Genomic DNA, 13,502 nt, shown 5'->3' with positions numbered 1-13,502 from the left:
AACACAAGATAACACCCACGTCTTCCAGTTTTCGCATTATGGCCATTTCGTACCATTAAATACCAAAAATTCAAAGAACACAACACTTGAAACTAAGTTGAACGCTATCTAATAGATATTTGAAGGTTTTGTAAAATAGAAGTATTCTTCATATTTTTTCTTATAATGCGCCATTTTCGAGGAATTTAATGTTAAAAAATTGAAAAGAATCTGAGGAAATTGAAAAATTAGGTACTTTGGCTGAATACAACTCTGTTCAAAAGATCCATAGAAGTGTACTGTCACATATTGAGCTATTTATTCTGAAGGTGATTTTCTTTTTCCAGCTGTGGCATAGCTCATTATGAAAACTTAAAATGGCTATATATTTTTATCAGGGCCGAATCAGAAAAAATGGTATGAAAAAAGTGTTTCTTTTGACCCCAAGAATCTACTGTTAAAATATTTGTACGAGTCAAAGACTGTATATCTATTACTTCTATAGCTCGTGTTTTTTCTTAATTGGGATTGTTACATATTTCATGGGTATGAGACAAAAGTATACCAATTCAATAATCAGATAAAGGACTGTTCAGTCTAATTGATATTTTCTTGAATGAGAGATTATTTTCTTCCGATGATTCACTGAGAGGAACAAAGATTCTCTTGATTTTAAAGTGAACCTTGTCCTTACTTCTTATTTTTTCATGATGATGAATATTTCCACCTTTGTATTAGTTTTCGATAAAATTTTCGGTGTAGATCATCAACATGTTCTAGCAATAATATCGGTTCACCCGCGATGTGAAACAGCAAAATGTAGATGTTAATTTTGCCTAAGCAATTCGACTGATTTATGCGACGTTTGAAATGGTGATTAATGATGCATTACGATGGGTATTGAAAGTTACTTCTATCGATACGTCGTAGAGCTAAATAAACAGGAAGATGTACGGTTTCAATAATGCTAGCGCTACAAGTGCATTGGGCTATAGCACCCCGAGCATGATTTCGAGAATTGGTTTCTTTGATTAACACCACTTCTAGCTTTCAAAAGGCTAGTAATGGAGTATCACCCTTATCCCCACAGAATCTGCCCTTGTCAGTTTCTGCTAGACCCAGTCTCATTGGGTGTGTCCTGTCAGTAATCCAGTGAGGAGATGTAGCATATTTTTGACAAGAAAGATGCTTCTTAGATAGATCACGCAGTGTTCAAGTTCCTAAGGAACTTTTTGGAGTGTTCAAAACGCGGGAAATTCACTCAAGAGTAATTTATGACTTCAGCCTTGCGGCTTTCACACTCCTCTCCAGAGGAAAATTCACTTATCCCAGATATCTCAGATATCAAAAGGATTAAGCTTTGTTGGAGCCCTTTCCAGGTTTTCGGGCTCGTGGTGGCGGTCAGGTCCGGGTCGCTCCTCGGCTCCCTGTCGTAGGTCGGAGCAGACGGTGTTCCTCTGCATTCCCCATGTACTTGCGCACAGTTCTCGCCGTTCCGAGCAGTACCGCCTTCTGCATGACTTTATAAATATTTTCGTCCAACTGAAGTTTCCTCAAGTTCTCTAGTAGTTTCTTCGGTATCAGGCCTGTAGATGAAATGACAATAGGGATGGTCTTTATATCTTTCAGCTTCCACTGTCTTCTGGTTTGTTCCTCGAGATCTCTGTATTTTGAAATTTTTCCAGTGTGTCTATCTAGAAGATTGTTATTATTTGGAATTGCCACGTCGATGAATAGTGCTGTGTCCTCATCCTTATTGAGCAATATGAGGTCTGGTCTATTGTGGGTTATTTTCCGGTCTGTGAGAACAGTGCGATCCCAGTAGAGCTTGTGATGTTCGCTCTCCAGCACAGCATCTGGATGGTAATTGTAATAAGGAACCTTTTTCGAAGTTAGAAGTTGGTGTTTTAGTGCCAATTCTTGGTGAAGAATCTTGGCAACAGCATCATGTCTATTTTTGTACTCCGTGCCCGCGAACTTCTGACATCCCCCGGTGATGTGCTGGATAGTTTCATGTGTCGCACAGCCATAACGACAGCTATCGTCCGCCACTGAGGCATCCTTGGCGATGTATTTCATGTAATTTCTTGTTGGAATCACCTGATCCTGGATGGCGAGCATGAAGCCCTCTGTCTCAGTAAACAACCTTCCGGAAGTCAACCAGTAGTTCGACGCAGATATGTCGACGTAATCATGGTTGACCTCGTTCTGGTGCCTCCCATGCAAAGGTTTGCCAATCAGTTTCTGCATTTTACTTTCTGCAGAGTGTTCGACGGTTTCCAAGTGATCCTGTTGTAGCTTTAATGGTGTAGAACTATCAGCAACACAAACTACTCGATGGAGTTCTGACGAAGCTGCCTTGCTCAAGAAATATTTTCGAAGTCCTTCAATTTCCTGGGACATACTGTTGGACAAATCAACAATTCCTCTACCCCCAAGATGTCGTGGCAGCTCTGTCCGTTCTATTGAGCTTTTGGGGTGATGTTTATTGTGTTTAGTCAGCATCGTCCTTATTTTTCTCTGTAAAGCTGCTAAATCGGTGGTCGTCCAAGAGATAATACCAAATGAATAGCTCAGCGCCGAGCAAGCGTAGGTGTTAATCGCTTTTATCAGATTCTTGCTGTTAAGACCAGTTCTCATTATCCTCCTCAATCTTCGGGTAAACTCCTCCGTTAATTCTTTCTTCATCTGGGTCTGATTGATTTTTCTTGCCTGTTTTATGCCTAGATACTTGTATGTGTCTCCTTCCTTTAATGCTTCATTATTATTATTATACGATGAGAAGGGAGGCTGATGCCTCCTCACTATTAAGGAAGAATGAAGGAAATTGTAGGATGTATCTAGTCAGAGAGTCCCAGGTTCCCTGATTCCTAATTATTCCATCACCTGTTCTTTCCCTGGATATTCTTAGGATAGCCTCAACGACTAATCTATCTATGACAAGATGAAGAGGTGTGAGATCTGTAATAATTTCCAGTGGCCTAGTGCTCCAGTGATACAAACACAGACTACCCTCTGTTTTTTATCGAGGATTTTTCTCGCACTGCTCTGACTTACCTTGGCATGTCAGACTTTTGCCCCATTAGTGATTACTACTGGTTTCACATTCATGGCCTACATCCATCGCAGAATTTTTGGTTCACCCTGATTATACTTTATACTCGTGAAAGACGAACATACCTATCTTTAATCTTGAGTAACTCGAAAACGGTTAAGTTTGAATTTCATATCGAGACGACCGTTTCTCAAGAAAAAGGTGCGAACAATATTATTCAGATACAAAAAAACAGGTCCAAAAAAGGGCAGTTTTCAACTTGAAAACTACCCTTAATCAATCCGAAGAATCAAAGAGCCATAAAGTAATAAAGGGTTCCCAAATAATACCCAATATCTGAATATACAGGGTGAGTCTTTGACTCGTAGAAATATTTTAACAGTAGATTCTTGAGGTCAAAAGAAACACATTTTTCCTTTGCCATTTTTCCCCAATCGGCTCGGTTTGAAAGATACAGGTTGTTGAAAAACCATAAAAAACGGTGGCTTTTTTCTTATTTTGAAGCTAATGATTCAAGAATAACGGAAAAAATATAATCTGAGAGTTTTAGCAAGCCGAAACAATAAAAATTGGCCATAAAGGTCACAAAAATCAGTTTTTTTGAATTATCTCCTTCCCTGGGCTTCAAATCTTTTTCGCATTCATTATAAAAGTTGTAAAGCATAAAATTTATTAAAAATTTTGTCCCAAGCAATTTTTTCTACGTACAAACGTTTTTGAGATATATGGCGATTAATGCAAGGTGTTTAGCGATACATGCTGAAGCGAAAATTCACTCGTTGGAAAATAGTACATTCTAAGGTTCAGTCACAGATAACACTAAAATTTTCGTGACTAATTTCGAAATTGTCTTCATAGAAATACCTTGTCATTTTGACAATTGTAGATTAGACTGGGATTCTACATTGACCTTGCCCTTTCGCATGTGTGGTTAAGCTCCTTGCCCTTATCGCCCTCTAACACGAGAACGGTTAAGAGTATGTAAAATTGCTTCAGACAAAAGTTGTGTAAAATTTTATTATCTACAACTTTTATAATGAATACAAGAACGATTAGAGGTACAGGCAGAAAAATATTCGGAAAAAAAGAATTTTTATCATGTTCAACGGTGAGTCCCACCGCGCAAACTGTCAGACAAGCATGAATTCATTGTCAGAGACACGTAAGGCATATACAGTATCTTAATCTAACACGCTCGAGTATGTACAGGGTGGCAAAATTCGTTGTCTACTGAGGGGATCTCGAGAACTATAGCAGCTAGAAGAAAACGGACGACACATTCTCGAGCTCTTTTTTCTTGACTAATCCAAAACTGAAAACAGATCCAGCCTAAAGTTCATAGATTTTGAGTTATGAACGAAAATTGAGAAATTGTCATTTTCAATGAAGCTGAATGACTCAATTATTTGAACTCGTATTCGAAATCCGTTGTTACATTCTACAGGCACTTTTTTATGAAGAATTCGAATATGATATCATTAAATTTTTTCATCCAGTTATTTTCGAGATACGACAGGGATTTCCGATTTTTCAAATGTAAACTATAGTTGAAAGTCCTCTCATTCTGCTGCAATTTTTTTGCTGATTTCAAAAATGTATCATATGTTGCTATTTACATTATTATAACATAAGAAAAAAAATTCAATACTTTTTCCTGCTTTTCGATTCACTGTTGAATTTTTAGTAGGCTGGCGTAACCATAGCAACCGTTGCAATATGCATTATATTTTGTGAACCTGAGCCTCTATGATTGAAATCACGGATTGCTGAATAAATATTTCGATGATTAATTTGCCATCGTTTGTTCTCGCGATGTTTGGCATGCTTATCTTACGATGGTTTACAATTCGAATACTACCGTGGACAGACGTACCTATTTTTCATCATCTTACTTTTGTAAAAATTATGATTATAGACAGCTTTCGTATTTTATTTATATTACTGATATTTTTAATTCCTTTCATGAATTGAAAAACGATAATTGAATAAATTTTCTTCTTTAATAATCAGACGAAAGTCTTTTACTCTCTTTTGAAGGATATCGATCTCGATATATAAAAGAAATAATTATTCGACAGTCTGTGATTCCTATCACACAAGGTTGAGTTCACATAGGATTATGTGGAGTTCACAAACCATAATGCATTTTCAACGGTCGCTATGGATACGCTAGCCTACTAAAAATTCAACAGTGAATCGAAAAGCAGGATAAAGTATTGAATTTTTTTGTTATATCCATGTGAATAGCGACATATGATACATTTTTGAAATCAGCAAAAAAATTGCAGCAGAATGAAAGGACTTTCAACTATAGTTTACATTTGAAAAATCAGAAATCCCTGTCGTATTTCGAAAATGACTGGATCAAAAAATTTGACAATATCATATTCGAATTCCTCATAAAAAAGTGCCTGTAGAATGTAACAACGGATTTCGAATACGAGTTCAAATAAAAGAGTTATTCAGCTTCATTGAAAATGACAATTTCTCAATTTTCGTTCATAACTCGAAATCTATGAACGTTAGGCTGGATCTGTTTTCAGTTTTGGATTAGTCAAGAAAAAAGAGCTAGAGAATGTGTCGTCCGTTTTCTTCTAGCTGCTATAGTTCTCGAGATCCCTTCAGTAGACAACGAATTTTGCCCACCCTGTACACCTGACCATTTTTTTTTACATCTTTGAGACCCTGCAGACGCTTTCCCCACCGCTGAAAGTGCATACATCATAAAACCTTTTTTCATTCTATCATCTCATCTTCAAAATCCAGTAGGTCTCCACGACGCTCGAGTAAATCCCGATTTAGCATCGTCGGCTCCCCAACTACTAGGGTAGTAGCACTCTTAATAAGCGGTTGGGGACATAAGTTCCTTACACAAAAAACACTTATTTTTTCATGTTTTATCAACCCTATAAATACTACTCGACATTTCCGACTAAAATTTCTGAAATGCCGATCAAAACTCGGCCAACGATTCAGAGAATTTAAAAAAATGGATTCTTGTGCGTTTCCCTGCTATTAATCGAAGCTATTCATATGTGCTCTTTGCGAATTCCTCGAAAAAGTCGGAATTCCTCGTTACAATCCATTATTATTACAATGTTTCATGCGCCGGATCGCATCGTAATTATTATAATGCCCTGCAACAGGCCATAAAATACCTTTTCTTCGGCGCATAATGGCCGCGTTCTTTTTCGATTATCGGAATGGCTTACGCGGATATCTGCGATGGCCAGCCGTCTTCCATATTCGGTCGGTGTATGTTGTGCCATCCGTCGTAATTATTTATCCTGCCCGTGGATTACTTTTACCTTTCAACTTATCGCGAATATTTGCTCCACGATGAGAATTTATGGGGTGCTTGTGGGTCGTATTGCAGTTTGGTTTTCGACTGCCATTGATCTCCTATCACTTTCGGTTCGATCATTCTCAAGGACGAATGTCGATTAGGTAGTTTTGTATTATTTTTTTATGGTTCATTATTTTTATTCATGAACGACGAATAGACTTTTTTTTGGCTTATTATTGTCAATGAACGGCTCTAAACATATGACCGAATGTTCCCTACAGAGATGTTTCAAGGAGATTACTTCCTAATTCCTACAAGTTTTTCTTCTAAGCGTTATCTGTCACCAGGTGATCTAGACTTTCATCCACCTCCCCACAAAATCTACACTCTAGTTTCTGCTAGGCCCAATCTCATTTGGTGCTTCCTGAGGTGACAATGCCCTGTAGGCAATCCCAGAAAGACGGTGTGGTATATCCTTGCTATGACTTTAGCCTTGCGGCTTTCACACTCCTCTCCAAAGGAAAATTCACTAATCCCAGATATCTCAGATATCAAATGGATTAAGCTCTGTTGGAGCCCTTTCTAGGTTTTCGGGCTCGTGATGGTGGTCGGCTCCCTGTTGTCGGCTGGATTCCTGCTCCACCCGCACTTCCTGTCGGAGCAGACTGTCTCCTGGTTTGTTCCTCGAGATCTTGAAATTTTTGTGTGTCTCTATCCAGAAGATTGTTGTTATTTGGAATCGCCACGTCGATGAATAGTGCTCAGTCCTCATCCTTATTGGGCGATATAAGGTCTGGTCTATTGTGAGTTATTTTCCTGTCTGTGAGGACCGTGCGATCCCTGTAGAGCTTGTGATGTTCATTTTCCAATACAGCATCCGGATAGCAATTGTAATAAGGAACCTTGTTCGAACTTAGAAGTTGGTAATTTAATGCAAATTCTTGGTGAAGAATCTTGGTAACAGCGTCATGTCTACTCTTGTACTCCGTGCCCGCGAACTTCTGACATCCCCTGGTGATGTGCTGGATTGTTTCATGTGTCGCACAGCCATAACGACAGCTATCGTCCGCCACTGAGGCATCCTTGGCGATATATTTCAGGTAGTTCCTTGTTGGAATCACCTGGTCCTGGATGGTGAGGATGAAGCCCTCTGTCTCAGGAAACAACCTTCCGGAAGTCAACCAATAGTTCGACGCAGATATGTCGACGTAATCATGATTGACCTCGTTCTGGTGCCTTCCATGCAAAGTTTTGCCAATCAGTTTCTGCATTTTGCTTTCTGCAGATTGTTCGACAGTTTCCAAGTGGTCCTGTTGTAGCTTCAACGAAGTAGAACTATCAGCAACACAAACTACTCGATGGAGTTCTGGCGAAGCAGCCTTGTTTAGGAAATATTTTCGAATTCCTTCAAATTCGTGGGACATGCGATTGGACAAGTCAACAATTCCTCTACTTCCGAGGTGTCGTGGCAGCTCTGTCCGTTCTATTGAGCTTATGGTATGATGTTTATTATGTTTTGTCAGCATCGTCCTTATTTTTCTCTGTAGGGCTGCTAAGTTCGTGGTGGTCCAAGAGATGATACCGAATGAGTAGCTACGCGTAGGTATTATTATTATTATTATTTGAACCGGGCTCGGTTAGCCTTTCGGGAACTGCGACCATGTAGATCTTTTGATCTACTACTACTCATTCATAGGAACCCAAGGAGGTCGTCAATGGTGTTGATGAAACCGACAACATATGAATGGTTCTTAGCCAGCTCTGGACACTTGTGTACTATATGTTCAGCTGTTTCTGCTTATGATCCACAGAACCTACGTATCTCATCTGCTGACTATCTCATAAGGTACAAATGATATTGGTACCGACAGTGCGCCGTCAGCAGTCAGACCATCACCCGGAGCTCAGCTCGTGACAGCTTCAGCAGCTTTCTGGTATAGGTCGGTGAAATCATCACGAATTTCTTCGACTGAGTAAGTCTAGGAGTGTTTCTCCAGAGGGTTACTCTGTTGTTCAACTCCAACTGCCTTATCTTGGTCTTTTCCAAGCTCACAGAAAGGCTCAGGTCCAGCAGGTTTTAACCTTGATGTTCTCTTTGCAAGTTCATCGGCTTTTTTGTTTCCTTCAATACCACAATGCTCCAGTACCCATAGTAGAGTCACTTTATTGCTTCTGTCCACTTGCTTTATGGTAGTACGGCACTCCCATGTCAGCAGATTCCTGGTAGTGTAATTCCATGGACCTCAGCGTGGCCTGTATGTCCGTGGTGATATAGATATGCTCCCCTTTGAGGTTCATTTTAAGACACTACTCTGAGCGCATACATAAACAGCCAGTGTGTCGGTCTGTAGAATAGGCCGAGATACTGGCCGTTATTGCTAAGATTCATATACTACTCAGACCTCCCAGTGTTAAAGTACTAAGGGTCCAAATATTATAGAGTTAGGATACTCTACCAAACTCTATGCCAAAAAAATTTGGAATATCTAACTTTATGTCCTTTTCTACACAGATCATTTCTGAGAGCTCAAAATAAGTGACACCACATTATTTCCAGTTTTTCTTCGAATGGGACACCCTATTTAAAATGGCAACACTAAATAGTTTTTAAATCCCGAATTCAACCATATACAGGGTGTCCGGGGAATAACTGTACATACTCTTACCAGAGATAGAGTTGGACTAGCTGGTTACGGATTGACTATAAAAAATTAATTTCTGGATTTCCCTAGAAAGCTACAGGGTGATTTTCCAACTTCATGGAAATACTTAGACCATCATAAAATCCAAACTTATTGACGGATATTATTGAAACTTGGGAGGTTATTGACACATGCTAAGGTCAAGTCAGAAAGATATCAATTATTTCATTATTCCAGGGCCGGACTTATTAATATTCATTTAAAGTGTTCAGGGAAAAAAAAACACTTTGTATTTCAAATGACAAATAATTGATTCGTTTTTTAGGAAGAAGCTAAATTATGCTTCAATTCTCGGTATCACTCAAAGTTGTCACATCAAGAATTATTTTTTTATGAATTTTTGAATGTGGATAAAGTTCGAAAATTTGAATTTTTCCCCATGAAGAGAACTGGAAATGTCATGTTTGAATATAAAATGCGAATATATTAGTAGAAAATTAACAAAAAAGTTCAGAGTTTTAATAAGCACTTCAATAGCGAAACAATAACAAATGAAAAAAACTAAAATACAGTATAGAGTACCTAATAAAAATAAAAATAGGAACGAATGAATTGCTGACTCAACGATATTTCAAAAGTGGTTCTAAATGAAAACCAATAGCTTGTATACATTTCTCTTGCCGAATTTTCAAATTGGATACAGCCTTTCGAATCATATCACCATTATTTCTTAAAATATCGCAACAGTTGATTATTCTGTTCATCAGCTGTTCTCTTCACTGGAAGAAGTGTAACTTTGGTCTATATCATTGCTGTCGAACACCCAGTATACATAAGAATAATTTTGAAATATGCTTCTGTATACCCTGTACACATCACCAATTTTTTTTTCAAAATACCTTCATTTACTCCCTCAAAGTGAAGTCCGCGTCTGGGGTGGCCACCCAGTATATCAACAAACTATTATAGTCTTCTTCACCTTCAGTGACAAGAAAATTTATTATTTATTTTCGACCTGCACAAGATGACTATGTCCTGTTCAGGTAAAAAAATTGCAATTTTCGAACTTTATCCAAATTAAAAAATTCATAAAAAAATAATTGTTGATGTGACAACTTTGAGCGGTACCAAAAATTGAAGCATAATTCAGCTTCTCTCAAAAAAGCTAATCAATTATTTGTAATTCGAAATACAAAGTGTTTTTTTACCCTGAACACTTTAAATGGAGATTAATGAGTCCGGCCCTGGAATAATGGAATAATTGATATCTTTCTGACTCAACCTTAGCATGTGTCAAGAACCTCCTAAGTTTCAATAATATCCGTCAATAAGTTTGGATTTTATGATGGTCTAAGTATTTCCATGAAGTTGGAAAATCACCCTGTAGCTTTCTAGGGAAATCCAGAAATTAATTTTTTATAGTCAATCCGTAATCAGCTAGTCCAACTCTATCTCTGGTATGAGTATGTACAGTTACTCCCCGGACACCCTGTATATCATCACAGGCATAAAGCTCTCCAACCAGTGTGTTAGATTTCAATCAAAAACTGTCTATCAAAAATTTTTTCCAATGGTCACGTCTTTCAACATTCTTGATCCATTAGCAAGATTTCCAAGGAAATGTACTACTTGTGTGACCAGATATCGTTTAATTACTATAGTTACTAATAAAATAAAGAAAAACACGAAAGAATGTAACCATGACTCATGAACAATACATCGTTGTATTCTATAAAAAAATATCAGAATCATTAAAAAAACCAACTATCAGTTCACACGTCATTTATGATGTTCTTGCGCTCGGAATGTAACCGGCATAACTTCATTAAGATCTCGTTATTGCCGTTATTGACTTCATCGACAAGAAACGTCCAAGGAAAATGGCCATTTCTAGTATTAATTACAGGCCGATTGGCCAACGGTATTGAACTGGCAGCCCAAATATCGAATCGGACGTCTCTGCTGGAATCCGCATCGAACTTGATACGAAAGCGTTAAGGCCTCACGATGGTTCTTACGCGAGGCGTTTAGCAAAGGTTAAATGGCCGTCATTAGTCGGGAATTCGAAGAACTGCGTTCATTATAAGTCACGAAATGATAGGTATGTATCACTTGAGGACGATTGTTCGGTACCGCATCAAATGAGAAGTGGATTATTGTAAGCTCTTCTCAATATGTCACCTGATTGTATCCTTATTATGGACCAGTTATTATGGACAGCTCAAACTCGCGGCGTCGCTCGCACAATATTTTTGTGGGACGCTTGTGTACAGCGTATTTCCATTCTGTGCCCTAAGTGAGTGATACCAGGGACAACTTGTCTCTGAGTGATACCTTTGAGTATCAACCCCCATTGAATATGGTAATACGTTATGTGGCTGTTACGTGGTATATCTAATTTCTTACCTGAATATGTACCTATTTCTTGAGGTTGCTATACAGGATGAGTCTTTTGACTCTTACAATTATTTCAACAGCAGGTTCTTGAGGTCAAAAGGAACACTTGTTTCCTATACCGTTTTTTCCGATTCCGCCCTGATAAAAAGATACAGCCATTTAAAATTTTTATAATGAGCTGTGCAAAATTACCTTCAGAATAACTAGCTGAATCTGTGACAGTACACATCTGTGAATCTCATAAACAGAGTTGAATTCAGATATAGCCATTTTAAGTGTTCCTAATGAGCTATGCCATCCCTTGATAAACAAAATTCCTTGCAGACTAACAGGTTGAACCTTAGGCAATACACATCTTTGGATCTTTTGAACAAAGTAGTATTCAGCCTAATTACCCAATTTTTCAAATTCACAGATACTTTTTAATTATTGAACATCAAATTACTCGAAAACAGCGCATTATACGAGAAAATATGAAGAAAAGTATACTGTTGATTGGCATCAGGAATAAGTCACATTCTTTTGTACATCAATTCATCTCATGCCATTCTATAAAGACTTCCTCAATAGGACCATTATTTCCAATTGAGTTTACGATGCGAAACCTGGGCTTTTATACGAGTTTTTCTCTGAAATGATAGGATGGCGGACTTTTTTATAGAGCTTTTAGAGCTCTACAAAAGATTCCTTCTGTCACAAAGGCCTTGAAATCAAGATTAAATATTCTCTAGCTCTTCGTAGTGGTCTTACTCTGTTCGGTATTGTCAATGAGGATATCTATGAAAGTTTGAGAAATGTTTTGCCAACTTTGCTTTCGTCATGTCTGCGGTGGGTCAGTTGAGTGGTGTAATTGGTGTGACATTCCAGTAAAGGGTCTTTCAATAAGACGTTTCATTCTGAATGGCCCGCCATTTGGACAATATCACTGTTTAAGATGTAATTTTTTGACATTTGACATGTAAAAACTTCGCTACTACTAAAAATGTAACGATACACGCTTCAACACATTGAAATTGTTCACTACAAAATGGTGAAAATTTTGCTAGAGATGTGAAGAGTCGAAATCGTGTGCATCGCTCAAGAACAACTGGTGTAGTGTTGACGAAAACCCAGGTTTCTCGATACCTCGTTGATCTTTGGATTTAGGCATTCCATATACGACATTACACTGTATTTTGCATAAAGCCTTAGGTTTTGAGTCTTTTAAAGTTCAGTTAACACAAGAATTCAAGCCAGTCCATCATCAGCAACGTATCTCCACTGATTAGGTGCTTGAAATGCATCAAAATGATCCGGATTTTCATCGTTTCAACGTTCAAACGTTTTTGAGATATATGGCGATTAATGCGAGGTGTTCAGCGATACATTCTGAAGCGAAAATTCACTCGTTGGAAAATAGTACATTCTAAGGTTTAGTCATAGACAACACTAAAATTTTCGTGACTAATTTCGAAATTGTCATCATAGAAATACCTTGTCATTTTGACAATTGAAGATTGTCTACATTGACCTTGCCCTTTCACATGTGTGGCTAAGCTTCTCGCCCTTATCGCCCTCTAACTCGAGAACGGTTAAGAGTATGTAAAATTGCTTCAGACAAAAGTTGTGTAGAAGTTTATTATCTACAACTTTCGTAATGACTACAAAAACGATTAGAGGTACAGGGAGGGAAATATTCGTAAAAAAGGGATTTTTATCATCTTCAAAGTGTCAGATTAAGAAAACCCCCCCTGATTAGTGTCAGATTAATGCGTCGACACGTCTACAACACCCAGATTAACCATCTGTATGAAAATCTGACACGCTCGAGTATGTACAAGTAACGATTTTTTTTTACATTTTCAAAGGACCGCTGTGACTTGAAAAGTAGCTTCTTTTGGGTCCAATTAACATATCCTCCAAAAATCTGACACGCTGGAAATTTTTTTTTTTACCATTTTCAACTCTTCTGTACGGCCAGTCCCACCGCGCAAACTGTCAGATAAGCATGAATTCATTATCAGAGACACGTAGAGCATATACAGTATCTGAATCTGACACGCTCGAGTATGAACACCTGAGGATTTTTTTTTACATCTTTGAGACCCTGCAGACGCTTTGCCCACCGCTGAAAGTACAGGGTGGGCAAATTTCGATGTTTTAG

This window comes from Coccinella septempunctata, chromosome 1 (assembly GCF_907165205.1).
Source record: "Coccinella septempunctata chromosome 1, icCocSept1.1, whole genome shotgun sequence".
Lineage (NCBI taxonomy): Eukaryota > Metazoa > Arthropoda > Insecta > Coleoptera > Coccinellidae > Coccinella > Coccinella septempunctata.
Note: the sequence above shows the minus strand (reverse complement) of the source record.